Raw genomic sequence first — 14,997 nt, 5'->3', positions numbered from 1 at the left:
CCTGCGTTGGCAAGCAGGTTCTTTACCACTAGTGCCACATTATCCTTTTTAAATAACCAAAAAGGGTCTATTGTATAGCACTTGGAACTCTGTTCAATGTTATGTGGGGCAGCCTGGATGAGAGGGGAGTCTGGGGGAGAATGGATACATGTATATATATGGCTGAGTCCCTTCACTGGTCACCTGAAACTAACTATCACAATATTGTTTGTTAATCGGCTAACCCCAACACAAAATTAAAGATTTTTTAAAGTAAACAATAAAACATCTTAAAATTTATTTTTAGTTAGTAAAAGTTAATAAAAATATAGTTGCTTTTATTTGAAGAAAACTGAAAAGGAACAACCTAGGCAAATACTTCTAATCATTTTTTTCAAGTTCTTGGGGGCTTTGTTTGTGTTTGTTTTTCTCTGTATAACAATTTACAGTTGGGGGGGAGAAAAATCTCATCAGTGGAGCTGTGAATAAAAATGGTTAATATTTTAATCAGATCCCCCAAATCCTTGAAAGATCATTTTAATTCTTTTTCAGAGGTAATTCCTTAGAAAGTATTGCTTCTACTTTATTGTCTTAAACTAAAACCACTGCTTGTTACTCAATTTTTGTATTAATAATAAAACTTTATACAAGAAAGGATCTCATTACCAGGGAACAAATGATGAAAAGGAAAAGAAATATCCTTTATAATAAAAGTTTTTGTAAAATGTAGTTGATTGCCTAACATTACTTCAGGTTCCCAGTTTGTGTGTGCATGTGTGTGCACTTGTGTGTGTGTGTGTGCACGTGTGTGTGTGTGTGTGTGTGTGTGTATTTGGAAGATACAAAGTTAAACCAGAAAATGAAACAAGCCCAAAACAAGAGTTGCTCTTACATAACAAGGAAGTGGGTAATGACTTTGAGGTTTTAAAGACAACACAAGTATTTCAGATGAAGTACTATTTTAAAATGGAAGAAAATATGAAAACAAAGAAATTACTTTTAGTAGATCGTAAAAACGGATATCTCATTTATATGCATAAGACAGTTTTAAAGTATTTGGACATTTTTTCCAGCCATTATTCTGAATGAGAAGAGTTTAGCTGATTCTTGTGATACTAGTATGTGTTACCTGTTGATTCAAATCCCTACCTTTTAAAAAAGTAAATAACTGAATATTTAGAGTTCTAGGGTGTGTTCACAATCTCCAATGAAGATATTTTGTGTATAGCAAGGATTTCAGTGGACTTCTCTTTGTTACTTGATTACACTTGCTTTTTTGCTTAATCCAGATACTCCTATAACTTGGTGTGAATATAAAATTTGTCTCTTTATATCTGTTTACTTTTGTAGATATGATACAGGGTTTATTTCTTTATAACATTATACTGCTTCTTCCCATTGAAACTTTTATTAGCCTAGTATAAACCAACTCATAAGCTTTGAAAGAGTAAGACAACTGTTGTTGCTATTTTTACTTTTCATCACTTTTTGGTAGCATTGTTTTATATCTACGAACTACAAATAATATTGCTGGGTTCTGCCAGACTATTCCAGCCACCAGAATTCTCTTCCTTTGATCTCTGCTGTGACAACACCAAGAGACAGTACAAAGATTTAAGCTTTTTAATAGGTGATCGCACCTGCAAAGCTAGCTATTAGTGTGTGTGTGTGTTGTGTGTGAAATGACTGATTTCTCCTTTCTTCTCCTTTGACATCTCTAAAGGCCATTCCTTCATCATTCCTTCAGCAAGCTAATCTAGTCACTTGCTAGCCCAACTGCCTTTCTGCAGGCTCTACCATCTCCTATCACTCAATTAATTCGCAAGTGTTTACTGAGTCCTCTCCCTACTAATGCTCAGCAGAGTTCTAGGAGCACCAAGAATTATTTATAAATGACCAAGAGGTACTAATAGATCCATTTCTGATCCTGAGTAGCTTATAGTATAGTCAGGAAAATAACACAGCAAGAGTCATATACTGTTAGGTTCTTCAGAGGCAGATGAAAAAGCAATAGTGGAGGAAGGACCCCAAAATGGAATGGAAAAACCCTATGACTAAGGCAAAAGTAATCATCCTAAAACATGAATCAATTTTATCATTCCCTTGCCTAAAATCTGTCAATGGCTTCTCACCACCTATAGTAAGGAGTCTGAAGCTGTTAGCATTGATCCGTCATTTTCACTTGGGATCTATTCTGCTCCCCTTAGAAGTCATTTGAAAATGAGTAGTATATTATTATCTATTGCTGTTTAATAAATTATTCCCTAACTGAGCAGCTTAAAACAACAGACATTTATTCTCTCATGTGAGCGTCTGTGGATCAGGAATCAGGATGAGTTAGTTAGCTGGGTGGTTCTGGCTCTAATGAAGTGATAGCCAGGAGGTATCTTGCTCAGGACTAAGACCATCTCAATGGGCAGGAGGATCAGCTTCATGCTCACTAGCATGGCTGCTGCCAGGAAGCTTCAGTTCATGGGGCTGTTCAGAAGACACGACAACTGACTTCCCCCTGACAAGTGACTGAGTGATGGATTGATTGAGTGATGTGCTATGTGTGGGTGTGAGAGAAAGAGAGAGAGAGAGAGAGAGCAAGACAGACCCCACAATCTTTTATATAACCCAGTCCCATTAGTTCTGCTGCTGCTGCTGCTAAGTCGCTTCAGTCGTGTCCGACTATGTGCGACCCCATAGACTGCAGCCCACCAGGCTCCCCCATCCCATCAGTTCAGTTCAGTTCAATTGCCCAATCATGTCCGACTCTTTGCAACCCCATGGACTGTAGCACACCAGGCTTCCCTGTCCATCACCAATTCCCGGAGCTTACTCAAACTCATGTCCATTGAGTCAGTGATGCCATCCAACCGTCTCGTCCTCTGTCGTCCCCTTCTCCTCCCACCTTCAATCTTTCCCAGCATCACGGTCTTTTCCAAGGAGTCAATTCTTCACATCAGATGACCAGAATATTGGAGTTTCAGCTTCAGCATCATCCTTCCAATGAACACCCAGGACTGATCTCCTTTAGAATGGACTGGTTGGATCTCCTTGCAGTCCAAGGGACTCTCAAGAGCCTTCTCCAACACCACAGTTCAAAAGCATCAATTCTTCAGCACTCAGCTTTCTTTATAGTCTGACTCTCACATCCATACATGAGTACTGGAAAAACCATAGCTTTGACAACATGGACCTTTGTTGACAAAGTAATGTCTCTGCTTTTTAATATGCTGTCTAGGTTGGTCACAACTTTTCTTCCAAGGAGCAAGCGTCTTTTAAGTTCACAGCTACAGTCACCATCTGCAGTGATTTTGAAGCCCCCCAAAATAAAATCTCTCACTGTTTCCACTGTTTCCCCATCTATCTGCCATGAAGTGATGGGACCAGATGCCATGATCTTAGTTTTCTGAATGCTGAGTTTTAAGCCAGCTTTTTCACTCTCTTCTTTCACATTCATCAAGAGGCTCTTTAGTTATTCCTTGCTTTCTGCCATAAGGGTGGTGTGATCTGCATATAACAGGTTATTGATATTTCTCCCAGCAATCTTCATCCAGCACACATCCAGCTGTGCTTCATCCAGCCCAGCATTTCTCATGATGTACTCTGTATATATTCCATGAGCTGGTACCTCAGACACTAAAGAATCTGCCTGCAATACAGGAGACGTGAGTTTGATTGCTGGGTTGGGAAGATCCCCTGGAGAAGGGAATGTCAACCCACTCAAGTATTCTTGCTTGGAGAATTCCATGGAGAATTCCTGGCAGGCTACAGTCCATGGGGTCTGAGGTCAGGGGCAGTGGCCAAGAGGAGTTACCCCATGCCCGAGGTCAGGGGCGGCAGCTGAGAAGAGCAACCCCATGTCCAAGGAGCAGCAGCTGCATGGGTGCAGGAGGACTGAGAGGAGCTACTCCACATTCAAGGTCAGAAGGGGCGACCATGAGGAAATACCCCTCGTCCAAGGTAAGGAGCAGCGGCTGCGCTTTGCTGTAGCAGGCATGAAGAGATACCCCATGTCCAAGGTAAAAGAAACCCAAGTAAGACGGTAGTTGTTGCAAAAGGACATCAGAGGGCAGACACACTAAACCATAATCACAGAAAACTAGCCAATCTGATCACGTGGACCACAGCCTTGTCTAACTCAATGAAACTAAGTCATGCCGTGTGGGGCCACCCAAGACTGGCGGGTCATGGTGGAGAGGTCTGACAGAATGTGGTCCACTGGAGAGGGGAATGGCAAACCACTTCAGTATTCTTGCCTTGAGAACCCCATGAACAGTATGAAAAGGCAAAATGATAGGATACTGAAAGAGGAACTCCCCAGGTTGGTAGGTGCCCAATATGCTACTGGAGATGAGTGGAGAAATAATTCCAGAAAGAATGAAGGGATGGAGCCAAAGCAAAAACAATACCCATTTGTGGATGTAACTGGTGATAGAAGCAGGGTCCCATGCTGTAAAGAGCAATTGCATAGGAAGCTGGAATGTCAGGTCCATGAATCAAGATAAATTGGAAGTGGTCAAACAGGAGATGATAAGAGTGAATGTCGACATTCTAGGAATCAGCGAACTAAAATGGACTGGAATGGGTGAATTTAACTCAGATGACCATTATATCTACTACTGTGAGCAGGAATCCCTTAGAAGAAATGGAGTAGCCATGATGGTCAATAGAAGAGTCTGAAATGCAGTACTTGGATGCAATCTCAAAAATGACAGAATGATCTCTGTTCATTTCCAAGGCAAACCATTCAATATCACAATTATCCAAGCCTATGCTCCAAACAGTAATGCTAAAGAAGCTAAAGTTGAACGGTTCTATGAAGACCTATAAGACCTTTTAGAACTAACACCCAAAAAAGATGTCCTTTTCATTATAGAGAACTGGAATGCAAAAGTAGGAAGTCAAGAAACACCTGGGGTAACAGGCAAATTTGGCCTCTTCCAACAACACAAGAAAAGACTCTACACATGGACATCACCAGATGGTCAACACCAAAATCATATTGATTATATTCTTTGCAGCCAAAGATGGAGAAGCTCTATACAGTCAGCAAAACCAAGACCAGGAGCTGACTGTGGCTCAGATCACGAACTCCTTATTGCCAAATTCAGACTTAAATTGTAGACAGTAGGGAAAACCACTAGACCACTCAGGTATGACCTAAATCAAATTCCTTTAAGTGGAAGTGAGAAATAGATTTAATATTAAATCTATTAATTTAATAGATTTAATAGACTAGATCTGATAGATAGAGTGTCTGATGAACTATAGACAGAGGTTCGTGACATTGTACAGGAGACAGGGATCAAGATCATCCCCATGGAAAAGAAATGCAAAAATGCAAAATGGCTGTCTGGCAAGGCCTTACAAATAGCTGTGAAAAGAAGAGAAGCAAAAAGCTAAGGAGTAAAGGAAAGATATAAACATCTGAATCCAGAGTTCTAAAGAATATCAAGGAGAGATAAGAAAGACTTCTTCAGCGATCAATGCAAAGAAATAGAGGAAAACAATAGAATGGAAAAGATTAGAGATCTCTTCAAGAAAATTAGAGATACCAAGGGAACATTTCATGCAAAGATGGGCTCGATAAAGGACAGAAATGGTATGGACCTAACAGAAGCAGAAGATATCAAGAAGAGGTGGCAAGAATACACAGAAGAACTGTACAAAAAAGATCTTCACGACCAAGATACTCACGATGGTGTAACCACATCCTGGAATGTGAAGTCAAGTGGGCCTTAGGAAGCATCACTACTAACAAAGTTAGTGGAAGTGGTGGAATTCCAGTTGAGCTATTTCAAATCCTGAAAGATGATGCTGTGAAAGTGCTGCACTCAATATGCCAGCAAATTTGGAAAACTCAGCAGTGTCCACAGGACTGGAAAAGGTCAGTTTTCATTCCAATCCCTAAGAAAGGCAATACCAAAGAATGCTCAAGTGAAGTGAAGTCGCTCAGTCGTGTCCGACTCTTTGCGACCCCATGCACTGTAGCCTACTACACTCCTCCATCCATGGGATTTTCCAGGCAAGAGTACTGGAGTGGGTTGCCATTTCCTTCTCCAGAGGATCTTCCTGACCCAGGGATCAAACCCAGGTCTCCCGCACTGTACACAGACGCTTTACCCTCTGCACCACCAGGGAAGTCCAAGAATGCTCAAACTACCGCACAATTGCACTCATCTCACACACTAGTAAAGTAATGCTCAAAATTCTCCAAGCCAGGCTTCAGCAATATGTGAACCGTGAACTTCCAGATGTTCAAGCTCGTTTTAGAAAAGGCAGAGGAACCAGAGATCAAATTGCCAACATCCACTGGATCACGGAAAAAGCAAGAGAGTCCCAGAAAAACATCTATTTCTGCTTTATTGACTATGCCAAAGCCTTTGACTGTGTGGATCACAATAAACTCTGGAAAATTCTGAAAGAGATGGGAATACCAGACCACCTGACCTGCCTCTTGAGAAACCTATATACAGGTCAGGAAGCAACAGTTAGAACTGGACATGTACCAATAGACTGATTCCAAATAGGAAAAGGAGTTCGTCAAGGCTGTATATTGTCACCCTGCTTATCTAACTTATATGCAGAGTACATCATGAGAAACGCTGGGCTGGAAGAAGCACAAGCTGGAATCAAGATTGCCGGGAGAAATATCAATAACCTCAGATATGCAGATAACACCACCCTTATGGCAGAAAATGAAGAGGAACTAAAAAGCCTCTTGATGAAAGTGAAAGTGGAGAGTGAAAAAGTTGACTTAAAGCTCAACATTCATAAAACTAAGATCATGGCATCTGGTTCCATCACTTCATGGGAAATAGATGGGGAAACAGTGGAAACAGTGTCAAACTTTATTTTTGGGGGCTCCAAAATCACTGCAGATGGGTATTACAGCCATGAAATTAAAAGATGCTTATCCTTGGAAGGAAAGTTATGACCAATGTAGATAGCATGTTAAAAAGCAGAGACATTACTTTGCCAACAAAGGTCCGTCTAGTCAAGGCTATGGTGTTTCCAGTGGTCACGTATGGATGTGAGAGTTGGACTGTGAAGAAAGCTGAGTGCCGAAGAATTGATGCTTTTGAACTGTGGTGTTGGAGAAGGCTCTTGAGAGTCCCTTGGACTGCAAGGAGATCCAACCAGTCCATTCTAAAGGAGATCAGTCCTGGGTGTTCATTGGAAGGACTGATACTGAAGCTGAAACTCCAGTACTTTGGCCACCTCATGGGAAGAGTTGACTCATTGGAAAAGACCCTAATGCTGGGAGGGACTGGGGGCAGGAGGAGAAGGGGACAACAGAGGATGGGATGGCTGTATGGCATCACCGACTCAATGGACAGGAGTTGAGTGAACTCCAGGAGTTGGTGATGGACAGGGAAGCCTGGCGTGCTGTGATTCATGGGGTCACAAAGAGTCAGACATTACTGAGTGATTGAACTGAACTGAACTGAACTCTGTATATAAGTTAAATAAGCAGGATAATAATATACAACCTTGAGGTACTCCTTTATCAATTTGGAAGCAGTCTGCTGTTCCATGTCCAGTTCTAACTGTTGCTTCTTGACCTGCATACAGATATCTCAGGAGGCAGGTAAGGTGGTCTGGTTTTCCAGAACTTTTAAAGAACTTTCCACAGTTGTGGTGATCCAGATAGTCAAAGGCTTTGGCATAGTCAATAAAGCAGAAATAGATGTTTTTCGGGAGCTCTCTTTCTTTTTCGATGATCCAACAGATGTTGGCAATTTTATGTCTGGTTCTGACTTTTCTAAATCCAGCGTGGACATCTGGAAATTCACAGTTCACATATTGCTGAAGCTTGGCTTGGAGAATTTTGAGCATTACTTTGCTAGTGTGTGAGATGAGTGCAATTGTGTGGCAGTTTGAACATATTTTGGCATTGCTTTTCTTTGGAATTGGAATGAAAACTCACCTTTCACAGTCCTGTGGCCACTGCTGAGTTTTCCAAATTTGCTAGCACATTGAGTGCCGCACTTTCACAGCATCATCTTTCAGGATTTGAAATGGCTCAACTGGAATTCCATCACCTCCACTAGCTTTGTTCATAGTGATGCTTCCTAAGGCCCAGTTGACTTCACATTCAGGGTGTCTGGCTCTAGGTGAGTGATCACACCATCGTGGTTATCTGGGTCATGAAGATCTTTTTTGTACAGTTCTTCTGTGTATTCTTGCCACCGCTTCTTAATCTCTTCTGCTTCTGTTAGGTCCATACCGTTTCTGTCTTTTATTGTGCCCATCTTTGCATGGAATGTTCCCTTGGTATCTCTCATTTTCTTGAAGATATATCTAGTCTTTTCCATTCTATTGTTTTCCTTTATTTCTTTGCACTGATGACTGAGGAAGGCTTTCTTATCACTCCTTGCTATTCTTTGGAACTCTGCATTCAAATGGGTATATCTTTCCTTTTCTCCTTTGCTTTTTACTTCTCTTCTTTTCACAGCTATTTGTAAGGCCTTTTCAAACAACCATTTTGCCTTTTTATGTTTCTTTGTCTTGGGGATGGTCTTGATAACTGCTTCCTGTACAGTGTCACAAACCTCTGTCCATAGTTCTTCAGGCATTCTGTCTATCAGATCTAACCCCTTGAGTCTGTTTGTCACTTCCACTGTATAATTATAAGGCATTTGATTTAGGTCATACCTGCATGGTCTAATGGTTTTCCCTACTTTCTTCAATTTAAGTCTGAATTTGCATTAAGGAGTCCATGACCTGAGCCACAGTCAGCTCCCAGTCTTGTTCTTGCTGACTGTATAGAGCTTCTCCATCTTTGGCTGCAAAAAATATAATCAATCTAATTATATATTATATATTGACCATCTAGTAATGTCCATGTCTAGAGTCTTCTCTTGTGTTGTTGGAAGAGAGTGTTTGCTATGATCAGTGCATTCTCTTGGCAAAACTCTGTTAGCCTTTGGCCTGCTTCATTCTGTATTCCAAGGCCAAATTTGCCTATTACTTCAGGTATCTCTTGACTTACTACTTTTGCATTCCAGTCCCCTATAATGAAAAGGACATCTCTTTTGGGTGTTAGTTCTAGAAGGTCTTATATGTCTTCAGAGAATCATTCAACTTCAGGTCCTTCAGCATTTTTTCTTGGGACATAGCCTTAGATTACTGTGATATTGAATGGTTTGCCTTGGAAACGAACAGATATCATTCTGTCATTTTTGAGATTGCATCCAATTACTGCATTTCAGACTCTTTTGTTGACCATGATGGCTACTCCATTTCTTCTAAGTGATTGTTGCCCACAGTAGTAGATGCAATGGTCATCTGAGTTAAATTCACCCATTCCAGTCCATTTTAGTTCACTGATTCCTAAAATGTTGATATTCACTCTTGCCATCTCCTGTTTGACCATTTCCAATTTATCTTGATTCACGGACCTAACATTTCAGGTTCCTATGCAATATTGTTCTTTACAGCCTTGGACTTTACTTCCATCACCAGTCACATCAACAACTGGGTGTTGTTTTTGCTTTGGCTCCATCTGTTCATTCTTTCTGGAGTTATTTCTCCACTGTTCTCCAGTAGCATATTGGTCCCCTACCCACCTGGCAAGTTCATCTCTCAGTGTACTGTCTTTTTGCCTTTTCATACTGTTGTTGGGGTTCTCAAGGCAAGAATACTGAAGTGGTTTGCCATTTTCTTCTCCAGTGGACCACATTTTGTCTGAATTCTCCACCATGACCTGTCCATCTTGGGTGGCTGTGCACAGCATGCCTCATAGTTTCATTGAGTTAGACACGGCTGTGGTCCATGTGATCAGTTTGATTAGTTTTCTGTAGTTGTGGTTTTCATTCTGTCTTCCCTCTGGTGGATAAGGGTAAGAGGCTATGGAAGCTTCCTAATGGTAGAGACAGGAGGAAACTGAGTCTTGTTCTAATGTGCAGGGCCATGGTCAGTAAATCTTTAATCCAGTTTTCTGTTGATGGGCAGGGCAGTGTTCCCTCCCTGTTGTTTGTCCTGAGGCCAAATTATTGTGGAGGTAATGAAGATAATGGTGACCTCTTTCATAAGGAGGTCAGCATGCACTGCCAACCTCAGTGCCGCCAACCCATGCCTCCGCGGGAGACTCCTGGACATTCATGGGCAAGTCTGGGTCAGTCTCTTGTGGGGTCACTGCTCCTTTCTCCTGGGTCCTGGTGAGCACAAGGTTTTGTTTGTGCCCTCCAAGAGTCTGTTTCCCCAGTCCTGTGTAAGTTCTGGTGGCTCTATGGTGGGGTTAATGGTGACCTCCTCCAAGAGACCTAATGCCATACCCAGGTCTGCTGCACCCAGAGCCCCTGCCCTGCAGCAGTCCACTGCTGACCTGTACCTCCACAGGAGTCACTCAGAGGGAGGTCTGGCTCAGTCTCTGTGGGGTTTCCTGGTGCACACAAGGTTTTGTTTGAGCCTTCCAAGTGTCTATGGCGAGTATGGGGTTTAATTATAAACATGATTTCACCCCTACTACCATCTTGCTGGGGCTTCTCCTTTGCCCTTTTATGTAGGGTATCTTTTTTTGGTGGCATCCAACGTTCTCCTGTCAATGGTTGTTCAGCAGCAAGTTGTAATTTTGGAGTTCTCGCAGGAAAAGATGAGTGCATATCCTTCTACTCCACCGTCTTGTACTTGTACTCCCAGTCCCATCTCAGAAGGGCAATTTATCACTTCTGCTTTATGGTGTAGGTCACACAGACAAACTTTGGTACAGTGTGGAAGGAAACTATACAAGGGTGTGAGTAGGAAGAGTTTGAATGATTGGGGACCATCTTGGCAGCTGGCTGCCAAAAGTAAGAGCACTTTTGGCTTTTCATAATTACTGGAGTTTACTTATTAACACGGGCAAAGACCAGGGATAGTAAAATCTTGTACAGGAATTATGACCCCCTAGCAAGCTGCCAACAGTGTTGCCAAATAGCTCTTCTACACTTATGTACACTATCTTTTCCTACATATTCACACCTGGCTCTATTTGTACCTAGCTTCTTACAGTTCCCTATAAAATCCTAGTCCTTCAACTTCCACAAATCTTCCTTCAGCTGCAGTGCCTTCTTCACCTTGGCAACCCTTTCAACTCCCTCTTTAGGGTTTAATATATGCAAATCTCTTCATCTCGCGAATGTGTCCCTGATGGCATTAAGCAGATGAGCCCTTGCTATTCTCTGCCCTATCCATATATTTGTTATATCATCTATTACACTGCTGTAATTATTACCTTCTCCTTCAGAAGATTGTGAGCCCCTGTAGTAATGTGTGTTACAAGTTTACTCTCAGTGTCCCCAGGCCTTCCACAGTTGCCACACATGGAAAACACTTAATACAACAAGCTAGTTAAATGAATAACCAACTTAGTGGCATGTTGTCTGTGTTTGTGTATGTGAGCATACAAGGATGGTGCCACTTAAGAGAGAATTGCAGAATGCAAAAGCTTGGGAACAGCCGATCTGCTCTGTTTTAATCCAGACTCTGCTTTGTTCCATTTGTTTCCTATTAAAATACAAATTTGCCTTCATATCCCATAATCTATTTTTTAAATAAATGTTTTCTATCTTTGCCAAAAGGATAGCTGAAAGTTATATTTTCATAGACATGTCTATGAATTTTAGGAGGCACTACCTGATTAATATACTTATTTTTCAGAAAATGTTCATGTTAAAGAATTTAAGATCCTCTCTAAATCAAGAAAGAATAATTCTGCTTCAGTGCATTTAATGATGTTTAAATGTTAAGCTTAAAGAGTTAATACAAATTCTAAATGTGCTACAGCCAATTGAATTTATTAAAATGAATCTGCAGTAATAGATCAAAAGGTTATTATCCTAAAAGAGTTATGACAAGCACCAAATGGGCCAGGTTATGGGAAAGAGCAATCTGAAGCTATGAAACTTAGTTTTCTATTCTGAAAGAGCTAATGTAATATCCAAATGCATTTACCTGAGGATTATTTTATTAACTAAAGTATCTATGCTATTTAAAGTGAAAGCGAAGCAAAGTCGCTCAGTCGTGTCCGACTCTTAGTGACCCCATGGACTACAGCCCACCAGGCCCTCTGTCCATGGGATTTTCCAGGCAAGAGTTCTGGAGTGGGGTGCCATCTGTGCTATTTAGGAATAATTTAATATCCTACTAGGGCTCGGAGTTTTGCTCCTGGTGCTGGATTCCAGAATTGTCCATTTTCATGAATTTCTCTTTATGAAAGATTCAGCCTGCCAGTCATGAATGTACCCTGACACACTTCTGCCAAATTTTCCACATGTTAGTGACTTCCTGGACCTTAACCTGCTTCAAAATGCCTCCGATATTCAGTTTAGAGATATGACTGGTTCAACATTTTGGGGAAGTTTGTAATTTCCTCAGTTCTGTCTCATCACAACAAAAATTTCAAGCAACGAATGGACCAGTGTTACAGCCCCATATTACAGCTCAGTTTTATTTAGAAAGTAAAGGAAAATACATCCTAGAGGCGTAACGGCAGGCCGACCCAAAAGACTTGAAGAGAAAAGAAGCCCCCAATCTTTCTAGGCTTCCTCCTTTTATACCTTTCTTTCCTCCCCTCTGAGCCTGCCCTATGTAAATTGGGCTAGCCAGGAGGGCTGTTTGTTTAGGTCCTTAGGTCCTCACTCTGGTCCTCAGACCTTCTTTTGTTCTATTTTTGTGGGCTTTTCTCTTCTTTGTCTTTTAGCCACCACCATTTTGGACTCCTTTTTCCTATTCTAATACCTAACATTCCCCCCTCAAAAGATGGGAGGCCCAATTCTTTGTGAATAGGGGTGTGACGGTCTCTCTGGCTACTTCCTGCTGAACTGGGATGGCGAGGGGCATTGGGCCTCCCTCTCTTGCTAGTCTCAAAGCTCGGAGTCCTTATAGTGGTGTTCATCTAAGGGTGAGTGATATTTCCTGTGGTCAGGTGTAGTTTTATATATCCTTGAAATGGCACTGCATGTTGTAGCTTGTTGACCTGGGCAGAGACAAAACAGGTTAGACAACTGATAATACATGGAGCAACCATAAGCAGCATCAATATCATGATGACAGGGACTATTGGGGCATTCAGTTCAGTTCAGTTCAGTTCGGTTGCTCAGTCGTGTCCAACTCTTTGCAACCCCATGAATCGCAGCACGCCAGGCCTCCCTGTCCATTACCAACTCCCGGAGTTCACTCAGACTCATGTCCATCGAGTCAGTGATGCCATCCAGCCATCTCATGGGCATTAGCCAACTCCAAATTTCCCGTCACCAGGAGGATCCCCCAAAGAGAGATGGTAGCCACCCCAAGAACTCTCCAGCTCATTCTTTGAGGTACTGTAGGATCTATAATGTTTTTCTTGAGGCCTGAAACTCCAACAATTTTGCCACCTGATGCAAAGAACTGACTCATTTGAAAAGACCTTGATGCTGGGAAAGATTGAAGGCAGGAGGAAAAGGGGACAACAGAGGATGACACAGTTGGATGGCATCACTGATTCGATGGACATGAGTTTGAGTAAGCTCTGGGAGTTGGCAACGGACAGGGAGGCCTGGCGTGCTGCAGTCCATGGGGTGGCAGAGTCAGACATGATTGAGTGACTGAACTGAACTGTAGACTTTCTTTAACTTAGCTGGAGATATTTACCCAAAAACAATACGTCTCATTCAAGATGGCTCAAGTCCCTCCTTGTTCAGGGATCAGGAGATCTATCTCCTCTCTATTTTGGAGTACAACCCCTCCCAAGCTGCATTGGCTCTTTAGCTCTATCATGAGAAATCTTATCCCCAGAAACTTGATTTTGGGGGTGTTCATTGGAATGACACTCATTTGTAGTTCTGAATAGGTATCTGAGACCTCCCAGGGGCTCACAGGTGGATTGAGTGTCCTCTTCTGTTTTCTTCCATGGTTTGACTCATAAGTAGTGAATCCAGGAGTTGTGTCCTGGAACTGTGACTGCTGTGGGGGTAGAAAGATATACAGGGTATGGGCCCATCCATGGGGGCTGGAGTTGAGCCTTTGGGGATCCATCTTTCCAGACTTTAATTAGGATTTGAATCCATGGAGCGTATAGTGCTGGCTCTTTAGAATCTTTTGGGTCCTGGTTGACATTCCGCAAGCGTATATCCTGTTGGAATTGCCTAGTGGTCATAGTATAAGACTGGAGGGTCTGAGCCTCTGATCTAGGAAGAGGTCATTGACATAAATAAAAGGTCTCCCATATAGCATCTCATAAGGACTAAGATCAACCTGTTCCTTAGGGGCAATATGGGTGTGGAAGAGAGCTATTTGTAAAGCCTCATTCCATCCCAAGATCTCCTGGGTTATTTTTTTATCTCTGATTTTAAGAATTGGTTGGCTCTTTCTACTTTTTTCCTGAAGACTGAGGCCTCCAGGCACAATGGAGATAGTAAGTAATGCCCAGTGCTTTAGAGACCCCTTGGGTGACCTTAGAAATAAATGATGTCCCATTGTCACTTTGTAATGACCTGGGCAGACCAAATCTCAGAATGATTTCATGGAGCAGCTTTTTTTTTTTTTTTTTCTTTTACCATTTCTTCAGCCTTCTCAGTCTGGGTGGAAAAGCCTTCAATCCATCCTGTGAATGTATCTGTCATGACTAATAGGTATTTATACCCTTGAGAAACTGGCATCTGGGTGAAGTCCATCGCCAGTCCTCTTCTGGGTAGGTCCCACACTGTTGTACGGGTTGGGCCAGCTGGGGTCTTCGAGCTCCTTGGGCATTTGTTTGACTGGCAAGTGGGACAAGGGTAGACCACTTGCCTTATAGTGGTTTGGAGGCCTGTTCCTCTGAAGGACCTTTCTAGTAATCTTTGGAGGGCCTTTTCCCCTAAATGAGTGGTGGCATGTAAGGAGTTAACCAACTTCCACTGGAGGTTTCCAGACAGAAAACGGCGTCCCTCCTTTTGGAACCACCCCATATGATCTTCTTGAAAGCCCTCACTCCTAGCTTTAAGAGTTTCACCTTCAGTATATGAAGGAGTTTCTGGCAAATTAGTCTGTGAAACTAAGGTAGCAACACCTATTAGGTCATTGTTC

At 42.1% G+C, this 14,997-nt stretch overlaps 1 long non-coding RNA gene across 1 annotated transcript in view; it reads left to right on the top strand.

Annotated features, from left to right (window-relative positions):
* Nucleotides 1–14,997, top strand: part of LOC133247169 (uncharacterized) — a 41,535-nt gene that overhangs the window by 4,865 nt on the left and 21,673 nt on the right. The window lies entirely within an intron of this gene.

The sequence above is a fragment of the Bos javanicus genome, chromosome 5, assembly GCF_032452875.1.
Source record: "Bos javanicus breed banteng chromosome 5, ARS-OSU_banteng_1.0, whole genome shotgun sequence".
NCBI classification, from domain to species: Eukaryota; Metazoa; Chordata; class Mammalia; order Artiodactyla; family Bovidae; genus Bos; species Bos javanicus.
This window is presented reverse-complemented; position numbering and strand designations above follow the sequence as displayed.